The following is an 18,865-nucleotide window of genomic DNA, read 5'->3' as shown; positions in this document are numbered from 1 at the left end:
TGGGGAGTAGAGAACTGTAACTGGCAGAATACTGGATCTAAAGACTTACAAAAGTTTTTGATTTCTTCTTAATGCCAACTAGCATTTTTGGGGAAGATAAACCCTCATATACTGGGAAAGAAATCAGAAATCTGCTATTCTCACAGACTAACTTTAACAGCAGGTCTGGATCTGAATACTACCTTTCAAATACATTTCAAATTGCTGCAGAGCTCGAGATTAACAGCGCTGCAAGATCAAAAGTCTGTGATGCAAAATTTTGGTGCAGCATGCTGCAACATATAAAAACCACACTGCCTGTTTTTAGCACATTCTCACCCACAATAGTGCCTCCTTAAGTCTGTGTTTAGGGCTCAGCTCTACTTGCACTTTCAGAGGGCTGAATCTGGTCTCTGATGCCATGGCATGGATTTCATGACCTACCGCAGCGCCAGGTAAGGTGGTGGGTCACCTTCCCATCTCCCTCCCTTGTCTAGATGTGCAGATGATCCAGCACCCACCTTGGAAAATACATCAGCTCTGCCTGTGGGAGAGGGGGCAACAGGGCTGCAGTGAGACTTCGAGTGAACAACTAGCCCTGGTGTCTTGTGAGGTTACTTCATAAAAGTGACACAGATGTCCTCTACCACTATTTCTGGGGCCAAAGTAAATTTGGCTAGATGTGTATAATGCTCTGGAACAACGCATTTTTAATGGGCAGGTAGAGCGCTAATTTTAAGGGTGAATTATATATTTGGGTTAGCAGCTTGGCTGCTTTGTTGTTTGATTCTTTCAGAACACTTGGATGGCAGCCATCAATGCTCTGTGATTTATCTCTATTTAATTTTTCCACTTTTTCAGACCCCTGGCTGTTCATAATTCAATTTCTGGCAACTGCAGACCTTCACTCCCTATTATAAGTTATACCCCAAGGCAGACATACCGCCATCTGCACTGTAACGGTGGTGGTAGCTAGTGGACGTGAAGAGGCAGATGTCCAGATGCCACTTGGGCTCTGAAACAGCTTTAATACACAAATTATGTTTGGATTGGAAATATCCTATGAATCCAAATATTAGCCTCTCAGAATAATTAGTGTTCCCTCCTAAGGGACCCTGCTACCCTGTACTCAACCTCTGCAGATTGCTTGTTCCAACAGCTTTAATGGATGCACAAAACTAAGTGTTTTCCTTCACCCAGCCTCCAAAATCATCAAAGGAGAAACTAATCTTCATCTAGTCATCCTTCATACCCACTCACTTCACTTCCCTGTCTTCCCTTATCCTCTCCTCCCAATTTCCATGCCCTCCAAGAAGAAATCTTCTTTCAGAAGGTTTGTGCTTGCAGCAAACCATCAACTTGTGCTTTCCTAAGAAATATATCCTTTTCCCAGATGCCGGTGGCAGCTCTCCACAGGCTGCAAGCACAGTGCAGAGATGTAAGGCGCTGCTGCATGTAAGAGCTGGGAAGCATCCTCTTCTCTCCAGTGAGCCTGGAAACGATACAAATCTTGACCTGAATTAAAGAGGGATGATTACTTTTTAGGTGGAAATCACCCCAAAATCTTTCTATGAAGCTCAGTAAGGCTGTAGCCTTCAGACAGCGAGCTGGAAAGAAAACATGAGAATGGCTGAAGTAATCCCACACTTGTAGCATAGGGCTCCTGGCAAGAAGAGGGAGTCTTGCCCCAGGCTGGGTGTTGCACAGATCAGAACCAGTATAGCCCATCTTTCTGACCTCCCACGTCACACAGGGTTTCACCCTAAAGTTACTCATTCCCGAGTCGAACCTATAATTTCTTGATAAGCTACAGCACAGCTTGATGAGCTGAGGGAAGCTAGCAAGAAACAAGGATGCTACTTCTACACGGGGTTAGTTATCTTGAGATGTAGTAAACCTGTGTGGTCACAGTTGCATCTTCCTGTCCTCTGGTGAGAAAGGAGGACAACAGCGGTTATCTTGCGTGATAACCAAGTAGGTAGAGAGCTGCTCATGACACCACTGGAGAATTTCTTTGCTTCTTATTATGTCTCCTTGAATAAACACTGAGATTTATAAACTGCAAGCTAATTGGTATTTCCTAAGGAGAGATCCACTTTACATTATCCAGGCAGAGTTTCATCTGTCTCTACCCAAGCAGTTTAGTATCTGCCTAATAACACGTCTTCAAAGTTTTTGGACTTCAAAGTAAGAAAGTTGTAATTTGCTCCTTTTTGATAGGCAGAGCTATCTATAATATAGACCCAAACAGTCTGTGTGGATGGCTTCCCACAGTATACAGCCTTCATTTCTGTTTTAAAATTACCTTCCCAAGGAGAAGGAGGTGAAGCAGAAAGACTTTAGCCCCCCTAACACTCATTATTTGTTGAACTGTTACAAAAGTCATGAAGAAAAAGGTAAATTGATCACAAATACTTCCTGCCCCTGTTCTGGAAACAACTGCATTCTTATTCTCTGAAGACATCTCTTTGCCATTGCCTCAGCTAAGTCAATGAGGAGGAAAGGGAAGCCTGAGCCAGAGAGAACAGAGAACAATTTAAGGCATTTGGGCAACCAGGAATGTAATTTTGCTGGAGGGCAATATTCACTTTCCACATAATTTTGTTTTTGTGGAATAAAGGACTTGTTACAGCTTGGCAATGCTTTTTAGGAGATTTAAATTTCTAACAGAAAATAAACCCTTTAAGATGCTTGACTTGCATTGTTCTAAATTACTATGTTCTTAAGCTCTAATCAACCTGGTTTTGATCATTGCTCTTTTAAGATACATTTTCTAAGCATAAGCAGAAGTTACAGTGTTTCTGCACAAGCTGTGATTCACAGCTATGATTTTATACTACATTAATGTAGGACTTTTTCAAACCTATCTCAAAAAATCCTGTGCATTCAACAAGCACAACAGCAAAGATTTTTTAATTTATTTTTTTTTTCAGAATTATGAATGCTGACACTTTTTTTATCACTGGCAAGTGTGGCTAAAATATCCAGCCAATAAATTTTTTACTTCATCTGAAATGAGCAGCAACTGTTAAAAGTCCAAAAGTGTGCAATGAAGGCACGTGAGTGACAGCTCACAACATTTCAAAAGTTACAGTTTATGTTTCACCAACAAAGTTGAGGAAAAGGTATTTGTACTCCATGCTCAGAGCAGGGAGTCCTTCCACGCTCCTCTGGATTGACCAGGTTAGTTGTTCTCCTCAGCCCTTGGCTTCCTGACTACTACATTTTGCAGCTGAGGTGAACCCAGTCTTAGGAAGGGAGTAGAATCATGGTGCGTTTTGCATAATAGCTGGCAGGACAACTTAGCCTGGAGTAGAAAAGCAGGGCAACATCTTTCCCTCCCTCAGTCACTTCTCTATTTCCCTCCACTGCAATTGCGTTCTTCTATTCTTTCGGTCCCTCTTTAAAATCTGGTTTTGCTGATGGTAAGGAAGGGTATAAATTACACATCCCTCCTTTCAACTGAACTCTGTCTTCTTGAGGTTTTCAGTGAAAGGAGGCGGAAGAAGATGTGGCTGGTATGATGGAACAGTGGAAGCAATCCTTCTAGTGGCTGGAATCACACATCTCAAGAAGAATGAGTATCCCACATTAATTCCCACCAGAAACATCAAATCTGTCACTTTAGCCTATAAGATTTGGTTTTAACTATGAGAGGGGAAATAAGACCAAGTTATTAGTGGGAAGATGGCAAAACTGATGACTGACACAAGAGAGAAACTTAGAGCTGGTACTTATACAATTTAAAGAATATATCCATGCTCTCTCAGAGGTTATCTGAATATTCCTTCTGTTATACTGTGGTCAGCTTGTGATAAAGCCACCTATTAATAACAGTTAGACTCAGAATTCAAGAATATTTAGAGATAAATCTTGAAAAAAAATAAAAAAAGGAAATAAATACAAGTAGTATTAATTCTGTAACATGTAACATATCTTGCATAAAAAACCTTGAAAGCTGAAGTGCTCTGCCAAAACATGAGCAAGATTGAAGAAGGAAACTTTCATCTTGAATTAAAATCCAATGGCTTAATACAAAGTTCTACCAACACAGCTCCAATATCAAATCCAAGTCAAATACCATGCCTGGTTAAGTGGAACCTTGAAAGTGTACTGGATCATATATAGATATTCCAACTTAATTTTCTTAAGATACAAATCAGTACATTGAAAAATGTACTTTTTCAACATCATTTAACTTTTAGAAAGAGCAGGAAAAGCTCCAGTATTGTCCCAGTGACCAAAACCTATCACTTCCACATTTTGAGCAGATCTCACTCCTTTCAAACACTTGGAAAATAAAACACAGACTGCAGAGTCTTACAAAAAAACCTCTAGGAAAGCCACTAGTTATGAAAAATCCTTACCTAAGAATGGAAGTGAGTCAGGAAAGACTATGACGCAACATGGTTTATATTTTTAAAGCATCACATGATTAGAAGAGCCATAGAAAAGACGTGTGATTTTGCCTACAAATAGATTGCTGTAGGCCCTTACTGCAGTTGCAGTTTAGTGGGATCCCTTTGAAGCAAAAGGATGTGCTCTCATGTGCAAGAACATCAAAGCAGGCAAATGGCGACACACTGGTGTGGCAAATGCTACAACTTTCAGTTGTCTGTTCACAGCTCTGCATTCCTGCAAGGTGACGTGGAGAGCATACCAATGTGTGCAAGGATGGCCCGTATACCTGGTTTGTGATGATGACAAATGGTAAGACTATCAGATTCACAACAAAGAGTGGAACTGAAAAATTTCTAATTTAGAGTTCATATCACATTACCCAATCTACCTGAAAAGAATGCAGTGGGAAAACAATGAATTTGGAAAAAGCATTAAAAAGTCATCAGACCATGCAAAAGACAGCTCTGTAACCTGTGAGCTATTTCCTAGCCACTTAGCACATTTATTCCAGCAGTCTCTGTCCTTGATCCATTAAAATGTAGCATAGCTGGGGAAAATATTCAGTGTTATTTGAGTGTTAGAGAGCTGCTTGAACCCAGGGTTTCAAATGATTTTATTAAGCAAAATTGCCAGAGTTTATCAAGAAGGGTAAAATGCAGCAAAATAATTATATACATTTGTAATTAATTATTTCTCTACTGAAACACAAAAACTGATCTGTAACAAATAATTATTAAGAACTCTTAAGTGTTAAAATACAATGCAATTGTCTAAATTAATTTAATGGCTGACTTACTTTAATTAGTAGTAAATTCTTTATTGTAAGCTTTTTAATCACCACCTATTCAAACAAGGGAGCCCAAAACTTGCTTGAGCTATAGAAATCATTGCAACAGTAAACAATAAAAAATGTTATCTAATTCTTAGGTTTTTTTCTGAGGAAGAAAAGGCAAAAGCGCTGGAAGACTCTGATATTTATTCTACTGTATAAGGTTACGTGCAAACAATCTATTTGCAATAAAAGTTAGGAAGCCTGGAGTGAGCAGACCTTCACTAATCATGGGTATATCCCTATGCACTATGTCATATCCTTTCATAAACTTATCAGTTCCTACTTTAGAAACAGGTCTGTTCTCTGGTAATTATGGGAAGCTTGATCCATAATCTCACTCCTCCAGATGGTGGGAAATTAACTTCATCCTAAACCTATTCCTAGCTAGTTTATACCTCATTGTTTTTGTAAATCGTTTTTTACTGTAAATGTATTTGTCTTGTTTCAATATTTTAATATTTGCCCCATTGACATATCCATGGGCAGCAAGAGTACCCTCACATTTATTTTTGGACAAAAACAGCCAAGCTCTTTTAGTCTTGTTTGTTTGTTTGTTTTGTTTTGTTAAAGCATACTCTCCGTTTACCTCAGAAAGCCTTCAATTTCAGCTTGGGTTCAACATTGTTGAACACACAGAGCAGGACAGTATCCTCTGTTTTAGATGGAATTCAACATAAGTTACTTCTGATATTTCCTAATTTCCTTTGGGTATACGTGACCAAATACATCTTAGGATCATTTATCTTTTCCACAGATATATGAAAACCGAAGCTGCTACAACAGTAGCTTATCTTTGTCACCTTTACTCATCCTAATAACACTGAATCCACTGATGTCCTCCTTTTCCTCAGCTATTTTTAACAAATGAGCTTTGAGTATATAGCTGAAAACTTATTTTATGTTATGGCTCAGGGAAGACTTTTGATACCAGACAGACAAAAATCATCTCAGTATTAAGAGTTTGCAGCTTATTAGCACAGCATACTTCTGCTGAATTTCACTGCACCACACAGAGCTTCATTTGACATGATTAAAATTTAATATCAAGACATTCAACTAAGCCATACTGGAAAATCTGCCATTAAAATTCTGTTAAGTCTCATCATACCAATCCAGAGAAAAATCAAGTATGAGAGGCTTGGAAAACTTCACATTTAAATAATGCTTTTTGTCCTCCATACAAGGCATATAGAAAAAGTTACCACCAAATATTACAGTGACTTATTAACATTCAGGTCCTTCCTCTTTGCTAGATTTTTGTGTGTGTATAGGAAACAAAATGGGAGGGCAGAAGAAAAGGAAGTATTTTGATGTAAAGTTTGCTGATCTCACAAATGAAACAAATAAACAAACAAACCAAACCAAACAAGCAACCAAACAAAAAAATAACAGATAAAGCATGTCAAGAATGAAAAAGAAAATATATGGCAAGCCATACTCATGCAAAGAATACAACAGTAACAATTAATTTCACTTGACTTAGTTGAAAAAATTAAATTAGACAGGAAAGTTTTGAACTGCTTTATCTCAGAAATGCTCCAGTGGCCATGAGGAACTATGAGAAAAGAGAAACATGAAGAGGGTTTTAGTTGGGTGGTCTTGGTCTGGATTTGTGTACAACAGAGGTTTGTCTCTTTGTTATCTTTTGCCTTTCTTAAAGGTAATAAATGATTTTAAAACTTCTTTCAAGTTTAGTCACATGTCCTGGTTTTGGCTAGGAGTTCCTTTTCTTCCAAGAAGCTGTATAGTGCTGTTTTGGATTTAGAATAAGACTATTGTTGATAACACACTGATGTTTTATTTGTTGCTGAGCAGGCAAGGACTTTCAGCTTCTCATACTGGCCTGCCAATGAGAAGCTGGGGAGTGCACAAGAAGCTGGGAGGGGACACAGCCAGGACAGCTGACACAAACTGGCCAAAGGGATATTCCACACCACACAATATCATGCTCAGTGTGTAAACTTGGGGGAAGCTGACTGAGGGAGATCACTGCTCAGGGAAGAGCTGGGCATCAGTCAGTGGCTAGTGAGCAATTGCATTGTGCATATTATTATTATTATTATTATTATTATTATTATTATTATTACTTCCTTTGCTATCCTATTAAACTGTCTTTATTTCAACCCACAAGGTTTTTTTTCTATTCTCTCCCCCATCCCACTTCGGCCGGGGAGTGAGTGAGTGGCTGTGTGGTGTTTAGTTGCTGGCAGGTGTTGGTTGCTGGCTGGTGTTAAACCACTACAGCATGCTACAGCCTCTAAACTGTAGCAAGTTCCTGGAGTCCCCCTATTTTTGACTTGCATTCTAATCAGAGGAATCAAAGTGCTACAGATGCACTGTCCCAGACACAACCAGCATGTCATGGATCTGTAGCTGTTCTGGCCTGGCCAAGTTCCTGGCACCAAACTTCAAAGAACTACGTAGCCATGAGAATAAACCAACATGTATCTTGTATCACAATTTCCATTGATCTATCATATCTCCTTCGACATGTGATTTCTTTTTCTAGTGTCTGTCACATCCTCCTCTACCACAGTCTCAGTTATAATGGAAGAGTTAATTGTTAATTCGAAGCTTCTCTGCTTATTCCTTCATATTTTGCACCTACCACCGACAGAAATTTTTTTTCAAATGTTCAGGTAGTTCCTGCACTGATCTTCTGTGCAAACTTGCTTGACTTTCCCCACAGTGGGTGACTGAAATCCATCTGCACGTGACTGATGTCTATATCTGCAACAACCTCTTGCTAGCTTTTGTCCTCCTTCCTCCAGTTACCTGTGGAGTCATATGACCCTCTTCGGGCCCTAATCTCTGTCCTATCACTTAAACATACATCTGGCTAGACATTCCTTCTACAGGATCTGCAGACCTGGGGGATCTCACAGCAATCTGTGCAACACTAAAGAGGTCCAGTGGTTTGGATAGACAAGCTTGCTCTGAGCCTCCTCACTCAAAGTTCATGAGTCCAATCCTGATGTCTTAAAAGGATTCATTAGACATCGGTGCTCTCACTCATGGACGTGTTCTTACTCTGCCATAATGCTTATGGATTTGAAAATGCAGGACATGTTTTAATAGATGAACAGCAAGTAGGTTGTGTGTGTTTTTTGTTTTCTGCTTTTCCTTTAATGAAATTCTGCTATGTTGGAAAGCATTTTAATTAACTGCATACAGGAACCAAGCAGAAGTTGCTTGAAAATTAGAGGTAATTATACTTTAACTGCAAGTCTTGTATGCAATGGTCTGAACACAGTACTTAACACATTTATCATTGGCAGTTTAATGTAAAAATAGTTTTGGTCCTTCTTCAAGTTGTATAAAAGCATAAATTAATAATATTAATTATTAATAGGTAGAAAGTAGTAAAGTATTAGCATTTGGATATCCTTTCTGTCTCCCACTTTAATTTATTTGGAGTACTTTTCCAATAAGCACAGGGTTCACATAACTCTGTTCCTACAGAAAGGAACAGATATTTTACAGGACAGAATGAAGAGATATGGACAGGATAAGAAAACTGACAAGGAAATCTGGAAAAAAAACAAAAAAAAAACCAACTTTGTTGTCTAAAAAGAAGTTTGTAGCACCCAGACCCTACAGAAATTTAGTGCTTTGGAGAGGCACTTCAGTTTCCTCATGGTCAGATGAAGATGGTTGGCTCTTTCAAAGGAAGCTCCTTCACTGACTTTATCAGAAATATGAGAATCTGAATATTTGCACAGATGTTTAGAATAAACAAGTATGACAAGAAAATAAAAACATTTCTATTCCCATTCTCGAACATAATTTCTAGCAGTTATGTAGAATTTATGAGCATTAAGAAAGTAAACGAGTTACTCAATTTTGCATTTGTCAGAGGTATCTTGAAAAGTAGCAACTAGCGATGTTACTGTTTCCTGTAAAAGTGGGTGTCCAGATTTGATGAAAATTATCCACAAGAGAATGCACTCTTTGCGTCTGTCATGCTACTTCTACACTGATGCTGAAAATGAAACTGAATTACCTGCTGATCTATTCCAGCTTTTGTCCTTTTTCTAAGAAACCACCAACCCATCCAGCTACCCTTGCCCATATCTTTTCTTATTAACATCATAACAGTTTTCTCAGAGATTAAGTGAGCTCATTAATTTATATTTCTGAACTAGAAACCCTTCTTTCAGAAAGGTAAGCTATTTTGATCTAAGCCTAGACAAGATGAAAAATCTATCTCTTCTGGAAAACTTTGTTCTATTTATTTTATTTTATGTTTTATTACCCTTGTTATTTAAGCAAATTTCTCATTTGACTTTGTTTGCTTTCAACAGAGGGACATAGGTCAGATAGTATCATCCTTGCCTTGAGTTCCAGTCTTCACAGAAGACCACACATCATACAACAACCTTTATAACCATTAGAAATGTTGTATTATGACTAGTTAGTTCTCAGCTCCCCCTAACACGTTCTTAATTGCTTTAGTTTGCCCACCCCCCCTTTTTTTTTTCCCCACTTCCCTTTAGTTTTAGTACCTTTAACACTTTTTTCTCTTCAAATTTATGACAACGGACTGTGCTATTCCAGGAAAAATCTACATGGTCAGACAGAAACTGAGCACAGATTTTTTGCCTGGGGTGTAAACTGGCAGGATGCAAGCTGGCTCTGGTCTGGAATTTGATGTAGAGCTGTGCATAAGCAAATAACACTTGGCAAATACTTGGGTAACACCTAACTTTCCCTCTAAGGCACCTTCTCCAGTTGTTCAGTTATTTCCTTGATCCACCCTTACACTTTCCCCAGTTTTTCCAATACCTTTTGTGTGTGTAACATATGTATTTTGCTGCATCAAGTCTGATTTTTGGAGTGTCATTAAAAAGGTTTGTATATTTACAGTTAAGGGTTTTTATATGCCGTTCAGTCTTCTAATTTTGCACAGCACTGCACAAAGCATGCATTCTCAGTTTCCTTAATCTTAGGGTCATTTTCTTTTTTTTTTTTTTTTTTTTTTGGTTTTAGGGTTGGGTATTTTTTTTAGGAAAACAGGGATTGATGCATTCAATTAATGGGAGTACATAAAAGAAGAGTTAAGGCAAGTCCTTGACTTGTCTACTTACTTTTGTGCGGCCTATGGGCTATCCCAATTTATTAAGGTTAACAGTGAAATTATTCTAATGAAAAGCAAGCAATTTAACAGGTATGTAATTTGGGTGATGAGATTTTTTTTTTTTCTTTCTTTTCCAGGCCAAACTGTAACTCTGCCAACTGGAGCCACCTCCCTACCCACCAGAACTCAGCCGCTTCCAATGAAACATCAGGAGAGACCATTTTCCAGCAAGCACTTTGCAACAACATCATTTACACAATTCAGAAGCAGCCAACCAGATTTTTGTTGAGCTCTTCGAAGGCTATTATTGGTGTCCCTAGGGTTTCCTTGAGGTGCAGATAGTAAGTTGGCTCTAACAATACTCGTCAGAGCCAAAGCAAGTGATGGCTTCCCTTGCTGTTCCCTTCCCATCCCCATTCCCTTGGCATGGGCTCAAGCACGAAGAAGGTATGAAGCCACTGAGAAGGAGAAGAGGTGACAGGAATTCAAATGGCAAACAATCCAGCATTAGCTGCTGTGGGGAGGTGCCTCAGAGAGCTACCGCGAATTTCAGTTTGGAGTGCCTGGATGATACCTCCTTCCTCATGTGGCCTAGCAAGGCTACAGGTAATACCTACTGAAAGTTTTCACCCCAGGGTGCCCTGCTCGGCTGCACCCCACTCTGCCCACCAGCTCACAGGGTGCTGCCTGGGCCAAGCACCCTCTCCTGCTGCGAAGGACCCTTTGCTTCTCATGTCAGCAGGTATCCAACACTTCAACAGCCTCCTTTGCCCTGGAGACACCCAAATTGCCAAAGACCAATAGAGGTTGTAGTGTGATTCAAACCGACTCTTTTTGGAAACATTGCACTGTTACAAAACAGAGCAAGAAACTTGTTTTCTAGGAAAAAGAATTCTCGTTAGATGAAAACTACATGGAAATAGCTATGAAAAACACATCAGAACTGTACTGCAGGGCTTTAGTGGCATTTTTCTCATACTCATTATTGAAATTAATTCACAAAACTTGCCACAATATGCTGATAGGTTGTAGCTGTAATACTTTAAGCTGTTGTTAGGAATTCAAAACATGACAATCAAAACAGTTTTCTTCACATACGATTAGAACATTTATTTGCTTGTTCGATGCAAAATTAAGTAGTAAAAGCAACCAGGAGCTAGGAAGGCAGTCAAGCAATAAAACTGATTGATTGCTCAAACACATTAAAATCATATCCACAGCTTTCAAACATTTTCTCAAAAGCAGAAAATTGTCTCTTCAAGGTTAGTAAGCCACCTGCTTAGACAGGATGGCAAGCCTACTGTTAAACAGAAGACAAAGTTCATCTGTGAGGTGTAGCTAATACAATTACTGGTTGCTCAAAATAGCACGCACCTCCATAGATCTGTCTCTGTTTAAGCTAATTACCAGAAATTACTCAGCAATGTCATTTTTCTTGATTCTTCGATTACATCAGATATACAGATGTGTGTTGAGGGAAAAATATACCAGTTATATAACCCTTTTTTTTTTTCCCAGAAAAGATGGATTCTCAGACTTCATTTTGCTTTGCACCTGTTTCCTTCATAAGATTACAGATCACTTCAGCACATTGATTTTCTTTCATTTATACATTACAATCAACCACATAAGGATCCAGCTTTCAAGTTATATCCATTTCTCCTGCTCCACCATCATTCTCGCAAAGCCAACGTCATTCAAACCAAGTATTAAACAAGTATTTGTAGTAAGAGTGGAGTACAAACTGCAGAAAAGTGACCAGGTTGGCTACACTCATGGGCAAACTTTCCAGTGCAAGAGTGGTATTTTCAGTCACTAGCTGTCAAGAGAGAAGTAAGAACTAGTAAGAATGTGGGCAAATAATATTTTACAAAAAAAAAAAATCTGAATTATGAATATTAACCACTTTCCCATTGAAAGAAATCCCAAGAAATCTTAATTCAGCCTCAGAGAAGGTGCTGAAGACAACAGTCTGCAATCCAGTCAGGTTGAAAAACTGTTTCCTATCCCCACTGACTGAACCAAGGCCACAGTTGTGCACAGCAAATTCACATTGTTCTTTGTTATAATTAATAAAACATGTGACAGCTTTAGTCAATGTGAAGGATCAGTATGCACAGTACACGGCGTTCAGGGGGATTCAGTGCCTCGCTCTGGCAGGAGCCACTGAAAATCCAAGCCATACAGTTGCCTTTGCAAGCTCTGATCAAGAAAAAAATACTGCTGACTGGTCCAAAAAGTTGTTGAAATACTTTTCACAAGAGAAGTTGCTTATGAGACAAAAGGATGTAATTCCTCAACCCATATGAATAAAATCTAACAAATATGTGGCAATAAATATTCTTCAAAGGCTTTTTTAAGTATTAACTAGCCAAAATTAATTTCACTAAAACTTCTACTTGACTCTTAAGTGGCTGGTTAAACCAAACAGCCAAATAAACCTCCTACCTGCGTGCTTAAAGTAGAGAACGGCTTCTCAAATAGATTTGATCCACGTTAATTACTTAAAATAATAAAGCATCATTAATTTAACCTACGTATATTGAATGGACACTACTCAGCAATCTCTGAATGGTCAGGGTTGCAATAGTCCTTTGGTTTTCAAATTGTGGTTCAGTTTTCCATATCATTGAAATTACCACAGCTGCACTGCTGCCAACAAAATCCTAGACTCAAAGCTCTTGGCTCTGACAGCACATTCAAGTAATCACCATGGGATACTGGGCTAAACTCAAACAGGTTTCTTTTTTTTATGAGCTATATACATGAGCAAAAGCCAGAGCATGTTTAAACAAAGCAAATCAATTCAAGTCAAGCCTCCCTACTTAACAGATTCACACAACTTATTAAGATGAGCAAACATGCCTTAATGAAGAACACCCATATTCTAAATGAGAGAAGTAAGGCCTTGGTCGTGCTATTTAGGCAGGGCAGGGCAGCCCCAGTTTCAGGCCGTCTCAGTGCTCAGAGAAGCAAATCCACTACAAAATGAGTCCACTACTGCAGACTTTTCACTCCTCTGCCCATTACTTTTAGTCCTACTTTGCTATCTAGTAGAGTTGTCATGGTTATCTGATGACTCCCCAGTGGGCACATCATCCTTTGTAGCACAGCAGGAGTCATGGCTCATGGCTACAGTGACTTCATGTTCAGCTTGGCTTTTCAAATGACAGGAGAGCATCTAGAAAATCCGCAAGTACTTCAGAAGCTCCTAAAACGTAAACAAACACTATATCTAAAGGAAGATTTAGAGTAATATCATTAGTCAGTGGAAACTACCACGATCATATCCTATAAAGAAACTCTTCCCTTCATGTATTTTCTTCCCACCCCACTACAAGTTGAAGAAGTTGTCAATATAAGTTGGTCAACAACTGTGTCATCCTTAGACTGCACCATCATCTCGGGTGCTATAGGCTTTTGACACTGACTTGAAAGCTGTAGGAAACAACGATTTCCACATTATGGATGGTGAGTGGTCAATACTGCTTAATACTGAAAAAGTTAAAAAAAAAAACAAAACCAAACAACTTAGTCAGATGCATAGATTTGGAGGCAACAGTTCCTGACTGAGAAACTAGATTATACCAGACTTGGGTACGAATATAGTTGGGGTATTCTTCTGCATTACGTCTTTGACAAGACACAGTTTGTCCAGTTTTCCTTGTGCTTTTGCTCCAGTAGTAGAGACTATGGACAGCATATGCAATACAAGTGTAGAAATGCTACCATTTTAATTTGTAGCACTTAGCAACCTCTTAACAATGATAAATTTGTTGAGATGATTGACTAAAGCTAAGTGGAAGACTCAAAGGCTCCAGAACAGGAAATGATTAGCTGAGAATTTCTGACCACAGGCACTGGGCATGAGTCTGTGACTTATACACACAGACGCACATCACATTAATAAATGAACTACTTAATTCATTATGTAAATTTTTACAGCTAATTATAAAAGACGTGCTAAGGAGTGCTTCAAATTCCAAGGGATTTTGACCTCTATGAAAATGATTACATATGGAATTCGTAACTAGACTCATCATTTACTGAAAAATTAAAAAGGAAAATACAGGAAAAGGAAAACAATTACTATACAATACTGTGGCTTCATGCAGAGTCAACCCAGAATTTCAGATAGAAAATCCAGTTTGTCTAGAGGTTTTCCTGTTTATCATCTTTTAAAAAAAACAACTATTTTACATAATCTTTTACTGTGCACAGTACATCTTGCATTCATATTCCCTCTCCGGTTGTGTCACCACTCTGACCAAACAACCTGAAAATATATAATTATGTATGAAGACATTTCAAATGAAGAAAATGTTAATATAAAGTGGTATTGAATGACATCAGAAAGCTCACCAATACTACCAAACAGATTAAATTAGCATTTTTCCACAACATTAAGACTCTGTCATGGAATGTGGCTCACAGCCTTTCTCTGTCTTTTATTCAAATTAACTCGGGCTTTTCCTTGCTTTGTGGCTTTATCCTAATGGAGAATTATGATGGAACAGTCAGTTGTTGCCCAGGTAATATCACTCACAGGAGTCCTGAACCCCACCAGGCAATCAAAATAGGCATTGAATAAATAATGTGGTATCTGCCACATGAATAATTGTTTCTGTCATACACAGAAATATTTTAATCCTTTCTTTATTCTCTTTTCTTCTCATCAGTCAAGAGATATTCTCTTGAGCTGCAGATACTCGTGGTTTTGTGGTAAGAGCAGTATTTCATCATGATCTACTACATATAATACATCCATAGGCCATGAAAAGAGAACTTTTCAGGTACCCACAGGTTGAATTCTGCAAGAAGCTGCAGAGGTGCTGTGTATTATCTAAGACACAAACCCAGGTTCAGTCTGTTTTATTGAAACAGAGACATGGCAAACCATGGCACAGCAATTGCTTTCAATTCAAGCATTTTAATACAGTGTTTAAACACAGTTGTTATCACTTGAGCAGAAGTACCATGTTTTTACTTGATATACGTTTTCCTTTAGCCTGTATCAAAAAGCTGAGTGCCAACTCTTACTGACGCTTCTTCTTGGTTGGTGTTATTTTGTTCCTATTGTGACTTATATTTCCTCTTCAGATGCGTTTTCCTTTATGATTTTGTGCAATATTAGCACCATTAAAGAAGCACAGGTTCACCGGCAGAAGAACCCACTTATCTGTTTCCAGACTTTTCATGCAAAACACCATGCTGGAATATCACAGTTTGTCTTACATGTTTCCCAGGATGGATCTCCTCCACATTTATTCTCCATCTGTACTGGTAGAGGGTTCTTTCAGAAGGATTATTTCAATACGGTACAGTTAATGTATCATGCCCAAACCACAAATCTTGCATCTCTGACATACTGGAATTTCTTTCCTAACATGCAATTTGAGCTCTTGCTGACATTTCATGGTGCTACAATGATGCTTTACGGTGGAAAAAATAATCTAAACAAAATTCTCTACTTTATAAATTTTTGTTGCTATTGGTTGCTTTACCCTCTTGGTACTGAGTTTCCATGAGTAAGCTCAGGTGAGAGGTGGACTGCATGATCAGAAACATTTCCAGAGCAAAGCACAAACTAGTTCAGTTTCACATATATAACAGTCCTGCAGCGACACACATGGCGCTTGATGTTCTTTGTGCTGAAGACAATAAATAAAAGCATGTTTACTTCAGTGGGAGAAATTAAATGAAAAAAAGGAAGGATAATGATCAAGATCTGTGGTGGAGGCACTCAACCTCCACCTAGCCAAACCAACAGCTTTTTGGTACAGGCTCCAAAGGAGGTAAAGGCCTGAGCTTAAACCAAGAATTAATGAAATAATTTAAATTATAAAAGCTTAAGGTAGAAGCAAATATGATCAGAAGCTTGGGAAAAGAGTGACTGTGACGGTCAGCAATTTAGATGAGATGAAAGCAAGACAAAGCATAAGATTTGGGGATTACATGCTTGACATCTGATGCAGGTAGAAAAAACAAGGTGGGGGGGTGGGAAGAGAAGTTTCCTGTATTATTCAGCTTCTAAGTGGAACATCTCTGCCTCTGACTCTCTTAGGTGTCACAAAGTGTTGAATGAAGCTTCTGGACTGTCTGTATATTTTTATATATAACTGCACCTCATGAATACAGCCAAATCAGAAAGAAGCTAATTTAAAAAATCCAAAAATAAGATAGAAAAAAAGATAATCTGGAAGAGCTTTTGAAACTAAGCCTCCTGCTGAAAGACATGAAACAGGGAGCGGTGAGACATTTAGGAGATTATGTTTCTGCAGGTTTCCGATAGCCTGTTTCAGAGCAGTCAAGATGTTTTGCCACTCTATCTCATCAGTCATGTGAGACTGAGAATAAGGAATTTGACCAACTGGAAGCATAACAGAGGACCAGCAGGAACTTTACTGACAACAACAAAAGATGAGACTAAAGGAGCTGAACAATTTTATTGAGTACCTCCTTCAGAATGGTAACAGGGAAAGAATTGCTGCTGGGGAGACAAGAGAAAAACAAAAGGTTTGTGTTCTGGACTAGCAAGGACAGAGAAATCAAGAATGCACGCAGACTAGTCTCCTATTAGGAAGTATCACAAGTTACTGCACGTGGTTTAACCAAGAGAAAGTGCCATCAATCAATACATTGTATCCAGCTCTGGAGCCCTCAGTACAAGAAAGACATGGACCGGTTGGAGAGGGGCCAGAGGAGCGACACAAAAATGACCAGAGGGCTGGAACAGCTCTGCTGTGAGGACAGGCTGAGGGAGTTGGGCTTGTTCAGCCTAGAGAAGAGAAGGCTCCAAGGAGACCTTATTGTGGCCTTTCAGTACTTAAAAGGGACCTATAAGAAGGATGGGGACAGACTTTTTAGCAGGGCATGTTACAGTAGAACAAGGGGTTATGGTTTTAAACTAAAAGAGGGGAGACTCAGGCGAGACATGAGGAAGAAATTGTTTACACTAAGGGTAGTGAAACACTGGACCAAGTTGCCCAGAGGGTTGGTAGATGTCCCGTCCCGGAGACATTCCAGGCCAGGCTGGACGGGGCTCTGAGCAACCTGATCTAGTTGAAGATGAACCTGCTCATTGCAGGGGGTTGGACTGGATGACCTTTAAATGTCTCTTTCAACCCAAACTATTCTCTTTGAGCTACAGAGAGAAGCACTGGTAAATACGGTGAGAATGGCATGTGTTGACATACGCCTTGCAATGTCCTTTGGAAAGTTGGGAGTAGGAAGTGGCAAGATGAACTAGGAGTTACACAGAAGCAGCTAGAGGACGCCACACAAGTGAAGGCTATACAACTGCCCCATTAAGAGATTATGCAGTGACTATAAAGCAGAAACACATATTCTGTTTTAGATTAAAAATAAATGACAGTGGAGTTGCCTTTATTGGTGCTGAAAATTCTGTGGGTTTATAGTTACTGTTTCACAGGATTTCTGCATTTTCCTGAAGCTCTGAGCTGAATTCTGCACTGTGTCTGCAATCCCAATCAATAATTCTTGAAAGGTGCAATAGGAATAGGACTGAAATACCTACAACAATCACCTCAATTTTAGCTGCAAGTAGTATTTCAAGAAAACAATAATGAGATAAAGCAGAGCACAGGAGTGATTAGACCATTTTAAAAGAGTGTATTTGTCTCAATTGGTGAAACTGATTTTCTTGATGTTCTCCAAGAGGGAAAGAAAGGGGTTGAACTGATGAGCAATTCTGTTTCCAGAACAAACTATTTCAAGATGGTTAATATCCTTGACAGTACTGGAGGTAAATTATTAGTAAATATTTTGAAATATTACCTTGAAGCTTTAAGCATATGCCCAAATAATCTGAGATTAAATAATTCAGCTATCAAGGTGTTATTGATCTTCAGCCAGGACACAAAAGTTTAATCAAAATACCTAAATTATATTTTACTTTCAAATTATACTGCTTTCACAAAACATGCATTGTAGTTAAAAGCAAAACCATACTTTTGTTATGATTTAATTTATGTCAGTGGTAATTTTGGCAATGCTACAACACATTATTAAAAACATTTGGTTACATATAATGTACAGAACAACTAGTAAAGAAAATTCACCAGAACATATGCACCTAAAAATATATCCAGCAAGGCAAATAAGAGATTTGAATTAGCTTTTAACTCTCCTTTGTAGATAATAGTGTGTATTGTACGTGCACTCTTCTACTGAAAATTTACTCTTATTTGAGCATGTATCTCTTAATCTTTTGTTGAAATCTGAAGCTGTATTCTGTCATTCACATTCAATCAGTCTACTCACATTGACTTTATGAAGAGAAAAGTACCATTCAAGCAATTTGGACACCGAGTACATAATTTTAAAGAGAGAGACCAGTCTTCCTGAACTAATGTTTCTTCTTTCATCTTCAGAAAGAATGTTATTGTCATAGATACAGAGTATTCAAGAATAGAGCCGTCCCTAATCTAATCCTATATTGGGAAAATTTGGTTTTATTTATTAATTGAATAATTTAGTTATGTAAAAGGAATAATGTACACATAGGCCATCCTTTTGATCCACAGACCTTGTACACATTACATGACAGATTCCTC

General features: G+C 38.5%; 1 protein-coding gene and 1 long non-coding RNA gene across 5 annotated transcripts in view; one reads left to right on the top strand and one right to left on the bottom strand.

The window, feature by feature from the left end:
- The window catches only part of DHRSX (dehydrogenase/reductase X-linked), a 170,137-nt gene that overhangs the window by 76,515 nt on the left and 74,757 nt on the right, over nucleotides 1–18,865 (bottom strand). The gene's annotated exons all lie outside the window — the stretch shown is intronic.
- Nucleotides 326–11,421, top strand: LOC135580330 (uncharacterized). Its single transcript, XR_010474854.1, has 3 exons — nucleotides 326–434; nucleotides 4,605–4,689; nucleotides 10,427–11,421. It is a non-coding gene; the product is annotated as an uncharacterized LOC135580330 (long non-coding RNA).

This window comes from Columba livia, chromosome 1, assembly GCF_036013475.1.
Source record: "Columba livia isolate bColLiv1 breed racing homer chromosome 1, bColLiv1.pat.W.v2, whole genome shotgun sequence".
Taxonomy (NCBI): Eukaryota; Metazoa; Chordata; class Aves; order Columbiformes; family Columbidae; genus Columba; species Columba livia.
The sequence above is the reverse complement of the archived record's forward strand: the minus strand, read 5'-3'. Positions and strand labels throughout refer to the sequence as shown.